The sequence below is a fragment of the Trachemys scripta genome, chromosome 2 (assembly GCF_013100865.1).
Source record: "Trachemys scripta elegans isolate TJP31775 chromosome 2, CAS_Tse_1.0, whole genome shotgun sequence".
Classification (NCBI taxonomy): domain Eukaryota; kingdom Metazoa; phylum Chordata; order Testudines; family Emydidae; genus Trachemys; species Trachemys scripta.
This window is the reverse complement of record NC_048299.1, coordinates 249,109,357-249,122,179: the sequence shown is the minus strand read 5'-3', so window position 1 is coordinate 249,122,179 and position 12,823 is coordinate 249,109,357. Positions and strand designations below refer to the sequence as shown.

Sequence of the window (12,823 nt, the reverse complement as noted above, 5' to 3'; positions counted from 1 at the left end):
TTTTCCCTATTGTTTAGCACAGATGGTGCTGGTAATTAATATTGTGCTATTTTTTCATCAGGGGATTCCCTGATTACAAAATTCACACAGTATGTAATAAACTGCTACATTACACTGTATGAATAAATGATTTATGATTTATATATTTATTAATGATAAATCCAAGATGCAAATTATGTAATGCTTCAAAATTTTAGAAGTTGTATTATTCAAAATACCATTTATTTTAACAAATTCCATAGTTTATGAAATATTGTGTACTATAAAATATACTCTGTTGTTTACTTCTGTCTTTTCCAAGGGTTCTATTTAAGTGTTCTCTCATGGAAAAAGGACAACTTATCAAACAGAGAAAACTTCTATTTTAACGTGAGCTTTATCAAGCAGAAATGCTGCATAATCTTATTTGCCATATAAGGTATTGGAAATGGCTTCCATTTAGTATTAGGCCAAGCTATTCAGTAGGAAACTCATGCAGGCCATGAAAATATCTTCTTTTTTCTGCAAAAACAATGAGGAGTACTTGTGGCACCTTAGAGACTAATAAATTTATTTGGGCATAAGCTTTCGTGGGCTAAAACCCACTTCATCAGATGCATGGAGTGGAAAGTACAGTATGCAGGTATATATACACAGTACATGAAAAGATGGGAGCGTCAGTGCTAACGAGAAAATTCAATTAAACTGGAAGTGGGCTATTCTCAACAGTAGAATACCAAGAGAGGAAAAATCACTTTTGTAGTGGTAATGAGGCCAATGCTTGCTACGCTGGTGCCTGGAGCCAGCCATGATTGCTGGCACATGATACTGATACTTCCTACCGAAGGCATCATGGGTAGAGAATTAAGGCTAAATTTCTCTGCCTTAACACTCCACGAGCCTAATAAAGGAGGATCAAAAAATGAACCATGTGCCATTAAAATATATTTTTATTCCATGTTTCTGTTTAAGTATCATTTTACTTTAAAAATATTTCTTAAAATTAAGGTCCAAGTTCTATTACTTAACTTCCAGATCAGTGTTTCTAACTGCATGCCTCCAGGAAATCACCAAATGGTGCACTAACTGCCTTTTTTTTTACATGGTGTACATTTTTAATATTATAATTCTTCTTACTGCTTTAATAATGTCCACAGCTAATTTGGGCAGTTAGTTCAAGAGAATCCAGCTCTCCTTCAATGGACTTCAGTGGATACTTAGATCCTGATCTAGCATAGCATTTAGGACTCAATCTTGCAAGATGCTGATCCTTTGAACCTTAGTTATCTAGCAAAGCATGTGCATAACTTCCAGCATGTGACCAATACCACTGAAGTCAATAAGACTGTTTATGTGCTTAAAGTTATGCACATAAGGCCTGATCCAAAATCCCCACAAGTCAATGGGCATGTTTTCATTGGCTTCAATGAGTTTTCAATGGATTTTTTTAAGAACAGCTGGCTGGAGCTGAATTCGAGTGAGACACAGGTGATGGTGGTGGGCACAGGAAAGCATTTTGAAGGGTTTCCAACCACGGTGCAATCTCCTTTATCTTAAGGTCCACACCCACAATTGGCCAATTCAGTCCATGGTTTAGGAGTACTCTTGGATTCCTCACAGATGCTAAGCTCTCACATAGCAGCATTCATGAGTAATGCTTTCTATCATCTCCGGTTGGCTAGGAGACTCTGTCCCATCCTGGCAGATGATGACCTGGCCTCAGTTATTCATGGCCTGTCTCCTCTTGGTTCAACTACAGCAATGCAGTATACCTGGACATGAAACTTTCAGTGTTAAGAAACCTCAACTAGTACAGAAGTTGCAGGGTGCCTCCTCACAACTCAGGCTACTGTGATCAAATGTGTCCTCCCCTCTACGCTGGCTTCCCATAGGATTTCTAATCAGCTTTAAGGCCTCAGTCTTTAATTTCAAGGCACTCCATGGCTTGGACCCAGGATATCTAAAAGACCACGCAAAACTCCAGGATGAAGATCATGGTTGACAAGTACACTTTTCTGGCACAACAGAACTCCCTACAATAAGGGAGACAGTGCTTTCTTGAGAGCCAGCCTGAACATAAGAACATAAAAATGGCCATACTGGGTCAAACCAAAGGTCCATCTGGACCAGTATCCTGTCTTCTGATAGTGGCCAGTGGCAGGTGCCCCAGAAGGAATGAACAGAACAGGTAATCATCAAGTGATCCATTCCTTGTCACCCATTCCCAGCTTCTGGCAAACAGAGGCTAGGGACACTATCCCTGCCCATCCTGGCTAATAGCCATTGATGGACCTATCCTCCATGAATTTATCTAGTTCTTTTTTGAATCCTGTTATAGTCTTGGCCTTCACAACATCCTCTGGTAAGGAGTTCCACAGATTGACTGTGTGTTGTGTGAAAAAATACTTCCTTTTGTTTGTTTTAAACCTGAGACTGTGGAATGAATTCCCACAGGAAATAAGGACCATCACAGATATCACTGCTACAAGTGCAAGGCACATTTCTTTGACCATCTCTACTATAAATACATAGTAACATGTATAGTTTTTGTTTTTTTTTAAATCTATCAAAACAAGACACTCTATTGCATGTGCTTCTCACTGTGGAGAGAGGTTGAGAGAACAAATAACACATGACGAATGTGCAGTCAAGTTGCTTAATACAATACTGGAAGGTGCTCAGATACTATGATGATGAGCGTGATATAAGAACCAATATAGAATAGAATATGAATCAGGCCCTTGCTAAAGTGCTTTTGATGAATCAGGGTTTTAGAGAAGTCCATTTGATGTCATCAACTGATGGCCATTTTCATCATCACATATGCAAGATAGAGGTGACAGCTAGATGCAAAAGATCTAGACAATCTGCATAAGTAGATGCAGAAAACTGAAAATATAATTTTCTGTTCAAGGTAAAGACATTTTTGTCTCCTCAGGATTTGCTTCAGTCCTAAGAGGCAACAACTTCCTAGTACTAGCAAACAACAGCTGCAAAAATCTTATTTCTTACTGAATGTAGTCCATTCTAACTGAATAATATCCTAATTACATTTGCTGCAGAAATAACTTAATTCTCATATTCACTGAATTATACAAATATTAAGTGTAAAATATATTTTCAAAAACATGCTGAGTATAATTTCTGTGCCAGGTTTTTAGTCTGAGATGTTAATATACTTTTTTTGAAGATACGTGTAGATAGATGTGAAACAGATGAATAACCTAATTAATATTCACAATTAGTTGTTAATAATAAATAGGTCATCTGAATATAAATCCACACAATACTACTACATCTTTTAATTTTTAAATACAAATATATAGTTTTGAAAATTAATACATGCTAACTATCTTTGCTTTCAGTACGAATTTCATCTAGAATTAGAAAATCTGTATAATATTTAAATTTTGATCACTCATTTCAGGGATTTCTATCAAAGTTTCTATATTGGTACCCATCAAAATAGCATCTGAGTGACAAAATAATGTGTTATTACTATAATGTGATTTGTATATATATATTTTTACAATCTACAAGTTTATTATAAAAGTATTGGGCTCCCAGAATCAGTCTGTTTTATTGTTCATACATACTGCAAATGCATTTGTGTTAGTACCTTAAAGTTCCTTGATTTGCGAAGCTATTATGGTATAAAATAGAGCATTAGAATGCAGCATGTGTATCTACTCTATATTTTGGGGGAGAAAATAGATATTTCAAAACAGACTAATACTGATATATTATAAGATATTTATGTTATGTTTCATGGAAAATAACAAGTTTTTAAAAGGACCATCTATCATGAAGCAATTAATCCAGCTTGTTAAGTTTTTAATGGAAAGATGTTACAAGAAGTGTAATACTAGTTCCACTTGTAAACTATCTTGCAATTCTCAGCTTTCTATTAAATATTGTAATATAAATAATCATATGTTTAAAATTTGCAATAGAACAATTTAAGAAAGATCTAATAATTCCTGGAAATAAAGCAATAATAAAGCTCACAGTGATCACTGAAACTCTGCTGCTAAAATGGAAAATGAATTGCTTAGGATTTGTGCTTTAAACAGAATTTTTCATTACTATTTTCTGTATGAAAATATATACTTTAATGAACACAGGCGGCAAACATGTAAATATCAATTTTTAAAGCTAATATATTAATCTTTCTTTCAGAATCATATTTTTCAAATACAATGTTGACTAGTTGCATAAAGATTATTAGCGCAAATCATAAAGCATTTGTTTATAAATCAAAGTACTTGAATCACATACAATCTAGTGCTTAATGCATTTGTATATCAAGCACTTTTTATTTTCCAATAAAACTAGAGGAATTTAAAATGTGTACAACAGCAAGCTTGCCAGTATAGTATTTTCTGCCTCATGAGTTTCTGCTTTGCCCAACTGCATTATTCTTTGCTGTTTATTGTTCTGTTATTTAAATATGGGTACACTACCTGTGTGTTGTTTGCATAAATAAGGATTTAAGGAAATATAAGGCATAAAGAAAAACAATCAATGAAAGTTGCTCAGGATTTTTGGGTCCCAACCCTGCAGTCCTTTCTCAGGTAAAACTCCTAATTTATATCTGATGTTGGACACATTTTCAAACAAGTTAGTATGCAAAATACGTGCATAATTTAGAACACAATCCTGTAATGAGCTCTGCATAGGCAAACCCTTGTACCTGAATGGAGCTGTTTGCAGGAATAAAGTCACTAGCTAAATTAGCACATGAACTTAATTATGGCCAAAGCTAAATTGCTGATCTAAGATGTAATCATTTGTAGCTGCAAGTTAGGCACACAAATATGCTCATGCAATCAGAGAAAATACCTACCCAAATTAGGTATCTAACTTTTCTAAAAATATGGCCTAGTATTACTGCAACATGTTTACAATTCAATAGTTTCAATATATGATTGGTAATGTAAAGATCACACAAATGTGAAAAATCACATACCTAAAATCTAAGATTGAATTTGTTATGTTTTTGTTAGGTCAGCTAACAGTCGCAAAGGTGAGTTGCTTAAATATTAAATATGTTTGCAAATATGCTCATTTAAGCATATACTGAATTTTTAAGGGTGAGCATGATAAATTGCCACTCATACCTGTCATTTCATTGTACCCTATCGAACCACAACAACCCTTTCATCAAAGATGTTGCCTTGAGCATCATGGCAAGTTGCCTTTCTGTTTTTTTTTAAATTTTAGGTTATAAGAATATAGTGTAAAATAAATGTGATTTAGTTAAACAAGTGTATACTTTTTAATCTAGATGATCTGTGTTTGAAAAATATAAGTAAAGAATACCATTATAATAAATTATAACTGAATGCTTATGTAGGACCAAGCTGAAAGCTAGAGCTAAAGGTAAATGACTACTTGCTCTTGAGGGAATAATATTTTTAGCAATATTATTATCCTTGGAATTACGCAGTTAAAATTTACTACAATGTATTTAATTCATCTTTATGTTTTATTCTACTAAGTATCACACCTTGGGATCAATCAGAAGGAGAGCATAGCCTTCATTTATTTAATTAAACCATTAAATATTCAATATACTGCAGTTGAAAATACTGTATTTTGATGAGGTAACAAGCTAGATCTCCATAAGTAAGCACCCTGTTAAAGAAACAGTAATGGAGTTGTTGGTCAATCCTATACAAAACAAAGTGAAGAGAATGAAACATGATCACAATTCAGAGTGAATATTTAACTTGTTTTCTACAGCAGTCACTGTTTACTATGTGATGCTGATAGATTTCAGCTATTAATCATGATCATTAGAGTATCAACATATCAATGGCTAATATTTTTGTATGCTAATTTTTTTACTCAGTGCTTCTGTGTTTGACAGGAGCTGGAGCTACACATGGGGATCTAGGAGAGAATATGGCCTGAGGTTCAGCTGGATGTCTGAGTATGTTATTCCAGACATAGGTTTGGATTCCTCAGTAATTAACTAACTCGTTTTTTTCTTTGCAATTCATGTCCTGCTTTTCAAAATTCAAAAAGCACAAATTGTACAGTTGCCAGCAAAAAAAAATAATAGTAATGAGCTAATTTCCATAGAACTGGACCCATTTTCATGCTGACTGATAATGGCTTCCAAAATTGGAATTTTTACTGGCAACCAAGGTCCTGCATACACTCTCCTTCCAAATGCCTGCAGGAAATAATCCCACGTTTCAAATGGAAAAATAAAAAATATGTTCAGTTCTGAGTAGGCTTTAGCTTTACTTTTGTTTTGAGCTACAATGACCCAGAGGAAATGCTCTGAGTAGCTTTGGAGAATTTGATTTTCCTGTGTCAATATTTTGAAATCACTTTGTTTCTGCTCATTAGATGCCTCAGATTCAGACAGTTTGGGCTCCTCTTGCACTCTCAGCTATGCAGAGAGACCATTTGTGATTTGTCAAATTTTGGCAATTCCATAGTGGTCTGTGGCTCTGGCTTCTCTCTCTCTACTCTTCATTCTGCCTCTCAGCAAATCTTGAATGGAAAGTTTTCCTTTACTGGTTTTCGCTTCATTTTTTAAACATGTCTGTAAACAAACAAGAAAGTGACACAAATGTGGAATCTACAAGGAACCCCTCCATAGCCAGTTCATTGGTTTCACCTACACAAAAGAGTCAGTGACCCTGTCAGAGCCCATCTCCCTTCCTCAGGGTAGTAGAAACCTGACATAATCATTCTTGATATCTGTGTCATCATCTTGGTGTCTTCTTCCATGCTGCCCCTTAAGATTGGAAAGGTCTCCCTCTTCTTGTGTGCCAAGCAACCTCCCATTCCATCTTCAAGACCTCCTTGAAATAATCCTCTGGAAAGTGCCTCAACCAGCACTGCACAATTTATGCACTTCAATTTTCTATCATCCGCTAATGTATTTTACATTTTTTAATTGTTCTTTCATGGCCAAGTTATATCGTTCCTTTGGTCAAGGATTGTGGCGTCTTATTTTTTGTATTCGGCTTGCAACAAATACTAGAATTTTGAGGAGAATACATAAAGCAGACAGCTTTTCTGGGTCTAATAAATCATGCATTTCCTCTCTGCACAAAAAATGTTGCAAAAAGATTGTTTGAGTGTGTGTTTTTTTCATGCAAAAAAACCACATTTGTGAATGTATTTAAACTGGGAAAATTTGTAAGTATTTTCCTGCAGCAGTTCAACTCCACTAGTGTGTAGGATTAGCTGACACAGTGGTAAAAATGCCTACATCCTGTCCACACTATAACTTCTACCACAGAGAGGTCTAGTTTATTTCCAGTCTGGGCAAGGCCTTTGTAGTTTTGTCCCAGTTTTTGTTATGAAAACCAGTTGTACCTTCCAAGTCAATTCAACATTTTACTGCTCATCTCTCCGTCTCCTTAAGAGATAGTCTTGCATTCATTGAATGTCTTTTATAGACTATATATGCTATCTTTGGTAGAACTAAGGGGTTTAGAATTAGATACACTTTATTCCTTCTCACTGCAGATTGAAAAAAGGGAAGAAAGCTTCTGGGCTCTATAATTGTGAGATACAATGTTAACTATTAAAAAGTCACATTGAACACACTCTAGTATCTGCAATTTATTTTTCCTTCTGCATTTAGGGAAAATTTGTGTTACTTCACATACAGATGTGTGGTAACTGTTGGCAAAAATATTGTTTTATGATGTTCAGAATAGCTCACCATAAGTAGAGGGGGTACTCATCATAAGTAGCTTAAAGGGGTACATTTTGAGAGACTCCTTTTTGCATAAGTAATAAAATAGGGGTCCAAATCAGACTGAAACTAAAATAGATGATAATATTCCATCTCGCCAGGCCGCTCCCCTATTTCAAGGCAGCAAGGCCATCTTGCCCTTGTTGTCAGTGGCCAGAGAGAATTCTTGGTGCCCACACATCCATCAACTAATCCTAGCCCAATTTTGTGTTGGTTGCCCTCTGGGCCCTAAGATTGGCTGGTGAAGCTGGGAGGCTCTCCCCTCTTAAGAGAGGCTACAGAAGAAGCCCGTTTGGCTCGCCTTTAGTTCTATAGCACTCACCTACCCTCCTACCTGCTGGAGCAGAATGATCATTTATTGAATTTCTTGTGTTACTTGATGTATGTTTGTTTTTACTAATATAATGTGTTTTCCTTTCTATATCATTATTTAAGTTGATATTGCAGTTACTTATGATATTTTATTTATTGGAAATTTTCAAGATACTTCTTGCAGGAAATATCTGCAACCAATTGGCAATTAAATTTCTTCCAGTTAGGTATTTTGGGATTGTGTTCACTCAAGACTGTGAAATCTAGACTGGTAGACTTCAACCATTTAGTTTGTGTCTGCTTTAGGCTTCTGTCCTGGGGAGGAGCATTTGGTGGCTTATGGTTGAAGACCACCGGCCATCTCTTGGGAAACTGCACGGTCAGATCAATATAAATACAGGCCAGAAGGAAATCTAGAAGTCTTCAGTTTAACATTTAGAACAAGGGGCAGCCTATGGTTGGGAGATCAGCTGCAGCCACTGCTTGCTCCAAGAAACAGTCTTCATTTTCACTCCTTACACATTTTCACTCCGTCAACTGGTGTATACCAACCATAAACAGCAGTATTATTGGAAGAATTTTTCTTTCTGCAGCAATGGAAGAATTTCTTAGTTTTTCTGTGTGACAAGTCCTATTTGCATGATACTAAAATTCAGCCTTCTTTACTAGTACCCTCATATGTAAAATTTGATTGAATGTTTACTGGTCTACAACTATTTTAATAATTCCTATTATAGCATGTTATTACATTTTTAAGTCTTAACAACAGAATGAAAATACACAAAAGAAGTATTTTACACTAAAACCAGCATGGTAATAAGTAAATTGTAATTAAAGATTATCTGTGCTTTATTTTTATTGTTTAATAAATATAACATGTTTTGAGTGTCTAATGCTTTTATATATGTATATAATAATGTAAATGCTTTAAGTTTACAATTCAGCTTTTTATGAAAATAATCCTACTTCCAGCGAAGTAAATGAGAATTCAGACAATTACTTTAGTGCAAACTGGATTACGTCCTATATCTATTTTATAGGTAAATCCTGGCACTATCGGAGTCAATTCAGTTTTGCTATTGACTTCAGTGGAGCCAGGATTTCACCCTAGATGAGGGAGTTCTGTAGTTATATGCACTTCAGATACACTCTGTGTTATATTTAGAATTTCAACATTTGGTAGAAAATAAAGCTAAATTCTGTTCTCAGAAAGTGTTACACAACCGGAAATTAATTCTCAGGCACTTTGAAACTATAGCTTTTAATTTACATATTTAGATGATAGATGTATGTGGAAAAAGTAATTGAAATTGTTTTATTCATAGTTTACAGGCATTTGCTAAAGCTATATTTTCAAGTTTTTAATTCATTTCTTTTTAATTTGGTTTTAAGTATTCAGCTAAGCAGCTATTATAACTATATGTGAACATAAGAATATTCACTCCAAAATAAATCGTTAAAACAACACCATTTGGTAAAAATTGCACTGTCTATATTGTAATGTAAGCACTAATATCTGCAAGTTTAACAATGCCTTATAATGCTCAGTCATTTGAAAGCGACCGTAAATTCTTTGTTCTCTTTTGCTGCTTTTCTTAAATTACTAACATAGTGACTGAGCCATTTCTCTGTGGTTCAGCTTATTGCCTGAAAACAACATAGAATACTGACATTTTAGTTACTTATTAGCTACACTGATTTCCTCACAAATGCTGGTATTTTATGCTGAGATGGCCCATCAGTTATTAAAATCATTGTTTTGTAACTGAAGCAGATGTCTCCAAAAATATCATTGTTTTGCTGTTTCATTTTTTTGCTGTGGTATGTGCCTGCCTGTGTCTCATTTTTTTGCAGTTCATTCTTATAGTATGTTTAAAATGGAACAGATCTGTTTAATAATGACAAAGATTTCAAAACAGCTAAATTTCCATTTGTAGTCAATGTCAATTGTAGCAACTTCTCCTCCCCTCTGTTAACTGTGAATGTCAACATTACCTTCTACAACAGCATAAATTGCTGATTTCTAGCATATGGACATGGAATGCTAGATATGTTGTAGCTTAGCTGAGGCATTAAAAAAAACATCTCTCAGTCTTGCCGAATGCTGCTGCTTCCTGGGGTCAAGGAAATGAGGAATGTGACTTTTGTATTAAAGAAGCAAAAAGAGTGGAATATTTAGGTTCTGGTAATATTTTGGGAGAAGGGGGTGGGTAGCATCCTTTCCGTTAGCTCTTGATATTCAAAGTGTAATGCCAGCCTTCTATGTAATACAGCTGAGTTTTCTCATAATGTAAGTAGGATCCACACAAACTGTATCAAAATAACAAAAACTATATGTTACAAATGAGATGGACACAACATTTCTAAATGTAAAGTGAATCCTATGAAGTCAGGCTAACTGTGTGACGAGTGTAAAAAGATAAACTTTTATATTTTTAAGATGCATTGGCACTTAAAAAAAATTCCATTGTAGACAAAGTCTAAATATACCCTACTAACTTTGGCTTGCATGAGTATACTAAATAAGAGCCTATGACACCGAGTACATTGTTTAAAGACTACTTCAGGATGGTTAAGAGGAGGATGATATAATCTAAATATGTGATAAAAAGAGATTACTAGTACATATAATATTCCTCACTGGCAGGCATTCCTATCATGTCATATCAAAGTCTAGCAAAATGTTGAAAGTTAGAAATGTTATCAAGCATTAGCAGGCATTTAAAGAACGTCTCTTGAATATTTCTAGCATAAAAAAGTATTTCATGTGATGTAAATGAATGGTAATTTTCTGACTTTAAAAGAGAGCTGTGCCAGTACATTTCAGCATTCTGGACCCAATTCTGCAAACATGGAGATGCTTTCAATTTGCTCTGCCTGTCTTCCCGCCTTAGATGGCTGCGATTGCAGCGAAATTAATCCATTTAAAAATCTGCGGCTTAAACTTAAGGATTTTCAGTTTTTTCCCCTTCTCTCTTTTTTTTTTTCTTAGAATATCAATAAGTTCCAATTGAAGAGCGGATTCTTTTGCAATTCAGGCATGTGCCGGCGATAACGGGCGAGTTGGCATGAAGAGAGGCAGAGATGGATTAATTATGCAGAGAACATGGAAATTCTGCTTATCATCGGCTAGCAAAGGAGCCCAGCTCACATAATCAGCAAACGAAGGGAGAGAAAAAAATAACAATGCAATGGCACCTTCCAGCCCATCATCAGGATTTTTTCTACCCCCTTGTAATTAAAAAATAACATACACTTATAGCCCTATCTCCTGTGCAGGCAAGGAGTGGATGTCCACAAAATAATTGCACTGGGATATTAGAGCTGGGAACAAGAGCTGTCCATTCCTACTATCCCTTACTCCCCCTTCCCCTGCCTCTCTCTCCTGGCCTCTACAAGGCATTTCCTTTCTGTCTGCAATCAGAATCAGATGGATGTCTCAGGTGACATCGTATCTCAGTGTCCATAAGTCCCAAACCTCACCCTTATCATGATTCAGGCAAACATGTATATGATAAATATTTGACGTGCTGAATCTGTGGGGTTTTATCCTGATCACCTGTGAGATATCTGCAGAAAATCACTTTGATTAGATCTTTCCAAATGGTCTTTCCAGTTCCAAACAGGCTGCTTAGGAAGGTTTTGTTGGTAATAATGTTTTCACTTTTGCCCACAAAGATCATGTTCCCTATATTTTTTTTCTTTTTCCATTCTCATGCATTTTTAAACCCAAAGTAAAAAAAATATGATGGTTTCATTGTTTAGATTAAAGTTTGATTGCTCAATATGATTCAGTAGCAACATTTCTGCAAAAAGCATGCAAAGACACTATAATAAAAAGTAGAAACCTAATTTATTGACAAAAATAGATTGATCCTCCATTTGTATTATCCAATTTGCTGATGGTATTAATATTATCTTTGCCTGTTAGGATGCAAACACCTATATTATACAGTGATGCTCCATAAGCAGAATGCATTCCAAATAGATCTTTTTGTTTTTACTTCTATTTTGTACCTACTGCTGATCAGGAGGCATAGCTTGGGGTTTCTGAGGCCCTGGCCTCCCCCCCCCAGATTCATTGGTCTGCAAGAGAAATAAAATGTAGCCCTAAAATGACTAAAATGATGCAACTAGGGAGGACGAGCTGTTTTTCCAAGAGCAGTAGGCCAGGATTACAAAGCTGGCAGTCTCTAGAAATTTAATTTATTCATAGAGTTCCTCCAAAGCAGGGGACCAGTGCGGGGCGCAGTTTGCACACTAGTAAGAGAGCTCCTGCTGACTTTGATGATAAAAACTGATTCTCTACTAAGTTTTTAATTTTTTTCCAATCTTTTAAAATCCCCGTTTGGAAATAGTGATGAAACTGGAAAGAGAAATCTGATTCCACCGCACAGTTATACATGACAAATCAGTATTAAGTTTTCATCAGTTTCTTTAAGAAAAAGAAGGCACAGACAAAACAGATATTTTTGAGACAAGAAACTGTCCAAAATTCTGATCTCAGATACATTCGTGCAAATCGAGAATAACTCCGTTGAGCTCTTAACTAATGCTATTATATTAATATATCAATCAAGTTATAATATGTGTGTGTGTATATATATATATATATATATATATATATATGTTCTGTTTCAAGATATGACTTGGCATGATGAAAAATCCTGCTTTTTGTTTTAGCAGAAGCGGAGTCCCTTGCTAAAACTCTTTATAATAAATTGCTTTAGCAGCTTGTTTGTTGTTTGTTTTTATTAAAATTGGAATGAATTTCATGAAAGGTGATGGATTGACACCTATACATGG

At 35.2% G+C, this 12,823-nt stretch overlaps 1 long non-coding RNA gene across 1 annotated transcript in view; it reads left to right on the top strand.

The window, feature by feature from the left end:
* The window catches only part of LOC117871670, a 60,790-nt gene extending 48,199 nt beyond the window's left edge, over nucleotides 1-12,591 (top strand). Inside the window, exon 3 of the long non-coding RNA XR_004644325.1 lies at nucleotides 11,010-12,591. This is a non-coding gene — a long non-coding RNA (uncharacterized LOC117871670). The remainder of the gene's footprint in view (nucleotides 1-11,009) is intronic.
* Nucleotides 12,592-12,823: the final 232 nt, after the last annotated feature.